Here is a 7,022-nt window from a genome sequence, read left to right as displayed (position 1 = left end):
GGCGCGGTGACGGAGAGGGCGTGGGCGACGGCAACGACGGGCGCGGGCAACGGCAACGGGCGAGGGCGCGGCGACGGCGAGGGCGCGGGGCAGGGGCGGCGCGCGTCGGGGCAGGGACGGCGTGCGGCGACGACGTCGGGCGAGGGCGGGGCGACGGCGAGGGCACGGGCGACGGCGACGGCGGGGGCGGCGGGCGGCGTCAAGGCAGCCTGGTGGCGTCGATGTCGTCGAGGGGTTGTGAGGGGCAACTGCGAGATGAAGATGAAAATTTTCACAAGTGTTGGTTATATAGCCAGAGCTTTGGTCCCGGTTCGTGGCACCAACCGGGACCAATGCCCCCCTTTAGTCCCGGTTGGTGCCACCAACCGGGACCAAAGGTCTCTTTTCAGCAGCCCAAAGGGCGGGAAGCGGCGGCCTTTGGTCCCGGTTGGTGGCACCAACCGGGACTAAAGGGGGGGCACTGGTACCGGTTGGTGCCACCAACTGGTACCAAAGGTGTGCATTGGTCCCGGTTCGTGGCACCAACTGGGACCAATGTCCTGCGACTACCAAAGCCGTGGTGCAGTGGGATGTTTAGTCCCACCTCGCTAGCCGAGGAGCGGCAGGACCTGTTTATAAGCCTTGCCCCGCCATTTCCATTGAACTCCTCAGAACTGCAGGCCTCTAGGCCTAATCTTGCACTGCTATGCCTGTGGGCCTGCTAGGCCTTCTACAGGCCTGAATCCTGCCCCATGGATGGGTTTCTAGTCGTATTCAGGCCGTCGTGGCCCAGTAGGTGGCATTTTTTTATTTTTTCCCGGTTTTTTGTTTTCTTTTCTGCTTTATTTATTTTATTTTGTTTCTACTTACAACAAAATACTTATTTATTTTATTTTATTTTGTTTGTAATTACTTATTTATTTTACTTTATGATAATTCTTTTTGCTATTAAAGTTTCTATCAAAAAAGTTCTTTATGAAAATTCTTTTTGCTTTTAATGATTTTGAACAGAAAATACTTCGATAATTTTAGTTGCATCAATTTTATATGATTTTAGTTTCAATAATACTAGAGGTTTCTTATAATGTTTTGAACAGAAAATACTTTGTTAATTTTAGTTTCATAAATTTTATTAAAGTTTATTTTATTTTGTTTCTACTTATATATTTTAATAAAGTTTATATTATTTTGTTTCTAATTACTTATTTATTTTATTTGTTATTTTTCATGCACCATTTTTCATGCATTTACTAATTATTTTGAGCTATAAGACCCTAAAATTGAAAAGCATTTCAAATGAACTCTGAAAAGGTTGAAAGTTGGCATGGTATCATCATTTCATCCACATAGCATGTGCAAGAAAGTTGAGAGGGTTACGACAAAAACTAGATTGACTTCGTGTACAAAACGGACAATGGTATCATCCTCGTGTGTTACAAAGTTGGCCTGGTATCATCATAATAGTTGCGGCAGAAAGTCTTCACTTTTTCTTCGCTTGTGTCATTTGCTTATTGCGCCGTAACCATGGATAATCTTCATCGTTTATCAGGATGTTTGGGTCAGCCTTGACTTTGAAGGGAGGAATTTCATGAAACTTTTCATAATCTTCAGACATGTCTGTCTTGCCCTCCACTCCCACAATGTCCCTTTTTCCTGAAAGAACTATGTGGCGCTTTGGCTCATCGTATGATGTATTTGCTTCCTTATATTTTCTTTTTCTCGGTCTGGTAGACATGTCCTTCACATAGATAACCTGTGCCACATCATTGGCTAGGACGAACGGTTCGTCAGTGTACCCAAGATTGTTCAGATCCACTGTTGTCATTCCGTACTGTGGGTCTACCTGTACTCCACCTCCTGACAGATTGACCCATTTGCACTTAAACAAAGGGACCTTAAAATCATGTCCGTAGTCAAGTTCCCATATGTCCATTATGTAACCATAATATGTGTCCTTTCCCCTCTCGATTGCTGCATAAAAGCGGACACCGCTGTTTCGGTTGGTGCTCTTTTGATCTTGGGCGATCGTGTAAAATGTATTCCCATTTATCTCGTATCCTTTGTAAGTCAATACAGTCGAAGATGCTCCCCTGGACAACGAGTACAACTCATCACAAACAGTGGTGTCACCTCTGAGACGTGTTTCCAACCAACTGCTGAAAGTTCTGATGTGTTCACATGCAATCCAGTCGTCACACTGCTCCGGGTGTTTGGAGCGCAGACTGTTCTTGTGTTCATCGACATACGGGGTCACCGAGGTAGAGTTCTGTAGAACTGTGTAGTGTGCTTGAGACCAAGAATGCCTGTCCCTGCATATTATTGAGTCCGCTCCTAGCATGCCTTTTCTAGTCAGTCTCCCCTCATACCGCGATTTAGGGAGACCTATCTTCTTAAGGCCAGGAATGAAGTCAACACAAAACCGAATGACATCCTCTGTTTGATGGCCCATGGAGAAGCTTCCTTCTGGCCTAGCGCGGTTACGGACATATTTCTTAGGACTCCCATGAACCTCTCAAAGGGGAACATATTGTGTAGAAATACGGGCCCCAGAATGACAATCTCGTCGACTAGATGAACTAGGACGTGCGTCATGATATTGAAGAAGGATGGTGGGAACACCAACTCGAAACTGACAAGACATTGCGCCACATCACTCCTTAGCCTTGGTATGATTTCTGGATCAATCACCTTCTGAGAGATTGCATTGAGGAATGCACATAGCTTCACAATGGCTAATCGGACGTTTTCCGGTAGAAGCCTCGTCAATGCAACCGGAAGCAGTTGCATCATAATCACGTGGCAGTCATGAGACTTTGGGTTCTGGAACTTTTTCTCTGGCATATTTATTATTCCCTTTATATTCGACGAGAAGCCAGTTGGGACCTTCATACTGAGCAGGCATTCAAAGAAGATTTCTTTCTCTTCTTTCGTAAGAGTGTAGCTGGCAGGACCTTCATACTGCTTCGGAGGCATGCCGTCTTTTTCGTGCAAACGTTGCAGGTCCTCCCGTGCCTCAGGTGTATCTTTTGTCTTCCCATACACGCCCAAGAAGCCTAGCAGGTTCACGCAAAGGTTCTTCGTCACGTGCATCACGTCGATTGAAGAGCGGACCTCTAGGTCTTTCCAGTAGGGTAGGTCCCAAAATATAGATTTCTTCTTCCACATGGGTGCGTGTCCCGCAGCGTCATTCGGAACAGCTAGTCCGCCGGGACCCTTTCCAAAGATTACGTGTAAATCATTGACCATAGCAAGTACGTGATCACCGGTACGCATGGCGGGCTTTTTCCGGTGATCTGCCTCGCCTTTGAAATGCTTGCCTTTCTTTCGACATTGATGGTTGGTCGGCAGAAATCGACGATGGCCCAGGTACACATTCTTCCTGCATTTGTCCAGGTATATACTTTCAGTGTCATCTAAACAGTGCGTGCATGCGTGGTATCCCTTGTTTGTCTGTCCTGAAAGGTTACTGAGAGCGGGCCAATCGTTGATGGTTACAAACAGCAACACGTGCAGGTTAAATTCCTCCTGTTTGTGCTCATCCCACGTACGTACACCGTTTCCATTCCACAGCTGTAAAAGTTCTTCAACTAATGGCCTTAGGTACACATCAATGTCGTTGCCAGGTTTCTTAGGGCCTTGGATGAGAACTGGCATCATAATGAACATCCGCTTCATGCACATCCACGGAGGAAGGTTATACATACATAGAGTCACGGGCCAGGTGCTGTGATTGCTGCTCTGCTCCCCGAAAGGATTAATGCCATCCGCGCTTAAACCAAACCATACGTTCCTTGGGTCAGCTGCAAACTCAGCTCAATACTTTCTCTCGATTTTTCTCCACTGCGACCCGTCAGTGGGTGCTCTCAACTTCCCGTCTTTCTTACGGTCCTCACTGTGCCATCGCATCAACCATGCTCTTCATTTCTGAACAGACGTTTCAACCGTGGTATTATAGGAGCATACCACATCACCTTCGTAGGAACCCTCTTCCTGGGGGGCTCGCCGTCAACATCACCCAGGTCATCTCGTCTGATCTTATACCGCAATGCACCGCATACCGGGCATGCGTTCAGATCCTTGTACGCACCGCGGTAGAGGATGCAATCATTAGGGCATGCATGTATCTTCTGCACCTCCAATCCTAGAGGGCATACGACCTTCTTTGTTGCGTATGTACTGTCAGGCAATTCGTTATCCTTTGGAAGCTTCTTCTTCAATATTTTCAATAGCTTCTCAAATCCTTTGTCAGGCACAACATTCTCTGCCTTCCACTGCAGCAATTCTAGTACGGTACCGAGCTTTGTGTTGCCATCTTCGCAATTGGGGTACAACCCTTTTTTGTGATCCTCTAACATGCGATCGAACTTCAGCTTCTCCTTTTGACTTTCGCATTGCGTCCTTGCATCGACAATTATCCGGCGGAGATCATCATCATCGGACACTGGTTCCTCTTGATCTTCAGCAGCTTCCCCCGTTGCAGCATCATTGGGCACATCGTCTGGTTCCTCTTGATCTTCAGCAGCTTCCCCCGTTGCAGCATCACCGTATTCAGGGGGCACATAGTTGTCATCGTCCTCTTCTTCTTCGCCGTCTTCCATCATAACCCCCATTTCTCTGTGCCTCGTCCAAACATTATAGTGTGGCATGAAACCCTTGTAAAGCAGGTGGTTGTGAAGGATTTTCCGGTCAGAGTAAGACTTTGCATTCCCACATGTAGGGCATGGACAACACATAAAACCATTCTGCTTGTTTGCCTCAGCCACTTCGAGAAAATCATGCATGCCCTTAATGTACTCGGAGGTGTGTCTGTCACCGTACATCCATTGCCGGTTCATCTGCGTGCATTATATATAATTAAGTGTCTCAAAAACCATTACAGAACATCATGAATAGATAATTAAGTGACCAAATTAATAGAAGTTCATCATCACATTAAAACCAAATTACATACATAGTTCTCATCTAACAACATATAGCTCTCCAGAGCATCTAATTAATTAAACCATACATTGAAACTATGTAAAACATTTCAATGCGAAAACAAATGCGATCATAATCGCAACCAAGGTAACAATTGATCCAACGACATAATGATACCAAGCCTCGGTATGAATGGCATATTTTCTAATCTTTCTAATCTTCAAGCGCATTGCATCCATCCGAATAGAATCAATGACACGTCCTAGATAAATAAAATCTGTGACACGTTGGTCGGCATAATTGTCATAAACAAGAAATGAACCAAATAGTTATAAAAAGATAATATATACCACATCCGAATCATAGACAGGACGAGGGCCGACGGGGGTGGATACCAAAACCATCGCACTATATAATAAGAAGGAATAATAAAAGTAACAAAATTAGACAAGTATCTATCTGAAGTAAGAATTTTTTTCTTTCAGAAAGAAGATAAGAACAAGAGGGTCACCATGGTGGTGCTGGCGACGAGATCGGCACGGGCGATTGACGGCGGTGAAGATAGGGACGGGACGTGACGGACCGATAAACCTAGACAAATCTTGGGGGAAATGGAGCTCGGAGGTCGAGTTTCGAGAGGAGAAAGATTAACTAGTGTGGCTCAGACATTTCATCGAACACCTCATGTGCATAGGAGGTGAGCTAGAGCACCCAAATGCCCTCCCCTCGACGGCCAGAAAAAATAGAGCAGTGTGGACTGCTCTGCTGCGGCGATGGGGTATATATAGGCAGCTCATTTGTCCCGGTTCGTGGCTAGAACCGGTACTAAATCCAGGCCTTTTGTCCCGGTTCATGCCAAGAACCGGGACCAATGGTTGTGGGCCAGGAGCGAGGCCCAATAGTCCCGGTTCGTGCCTCGAACTGGGACAAATGGTTCCATATGAACCGAGACCAATGCCCACGAGGCCCCAGCCGGCCCCCTGGGCTCACGAACCGAGACGAATGCCCCCATGGGTCCCGGTTCGTGACTGAACCGGGACTAATGGGCTTGCCATGCCCGAACGAAAGCCCTGTTTTCTACTAGTGCATGTGTAGGTCGTACCAGACCAGCCTAGATCTTGGAAAGAGATGTCATCCACAACCTCCCTGAATGATCTCATGTGAGTTTCAGACCGTGCCGCTCTGCTGAAGTGCTCACATGCATACAAAGTTTCATTACAATCTCCCATGCACAACCAGGCACTATGGGGTATGTATGCAAAGTACGAAAGAACCGCCAACTGTGGTGTCTCTCTTCCGCTTGCGGTGCTCCGTAAAAACCAGTAAAATGCCAAACATAAGCGTTCCGATTATTGCTATGAACCAATACATCAATATGATTCTTACTGAAATTTTTCAAATCAACGGTCACATCTCTGGACCAAAAAAGACCTATGCCGCCACTAAGGCCAACACTGTCAACTGCAAAACTGCGTGCAAAACCAAGCGTAAACTTGAGATCCTCAACTCTTTTTGCTTTGATTTTAGTTTCCATTACAAAGAGAAGGGAGGGGTCTTCAAGCTTCACTATACTGCGAAGCTCCTGAACTGCCTCGGGGTTCCCAAGCCCCCGGCAGTTCCAGCTTAAAACACTCATTATGACTGGCAGGACCGCGACGCGGTCTCTGCCAAGTTATCTGGTGTGGGCTTTCTCTTCTTGGGTTCACGAACAAAGTCATCTCCCTCTGTCAACGCCTCATTGGTCATTATATGCCTCAATCTAGTGCACGCCGTACATACATATATGCCACCAAATCAGGTCTACCATCTAATGATTTAATCTACGTACATAGTTCTCAAAAGAAAAAAAACTAACCTACATACACAGATTGAATCATGTGGACAAAAATTACGCGTTGTTCAAAAATTCGCGTCAACATTGGTTATTTTGGTTATTACCGAAACCGAACCGAAATTAAATGGTTATTACCGAAACCGAACCGTATCTATGTATAAAACCGTATAAACCGAAGTATAAAAACCGTATAAACCAAAAATCGTATAAACCGAACCGAATCAAACCGAAAAAACCGAATGCATAGGCTGACTTCCAGCACTACATCCTGGCGCTGGGCACGGCCGTC

The 7,022-nt window shown here is 46.1% G+C and overlaps 1 pseudogene; it reads right to left on the bottom strand.

Moving 5' to 3' along the window:
* Positions 1–1,122: 1,122 nt before the first annotated feature.
* On the bottom strand, positions 1,123–4,814 carry LOC141026962 (uncharacterized; annotated as a pseudogene).
* Positions 4,815–7,022: the final 2,208 nt, after the last annotated feature.

The sequence above is a fragment of the Aegilops tauschii genome, chromosome 1 (assembly GCF_002575655.3).
Source record: "Aegilops tauschii subsp. strangulata cultivar AL8/78 chromosome 1, Aet v6.0, whole genome shotgun sequence".
NCBI classification, from domain to species: domain Eukaryota; kingdom Viridiplantae; phylum Streptophyta; class Magnoliopsida; order Poales; family Poaceae; genus Aegilops; species Aegilops tauschii.
The sequence above is the reverse complement of the archived record's forward strand: the minus strand, read 5'-3'. Positions and strand labels throughout refer to the sequence as shown.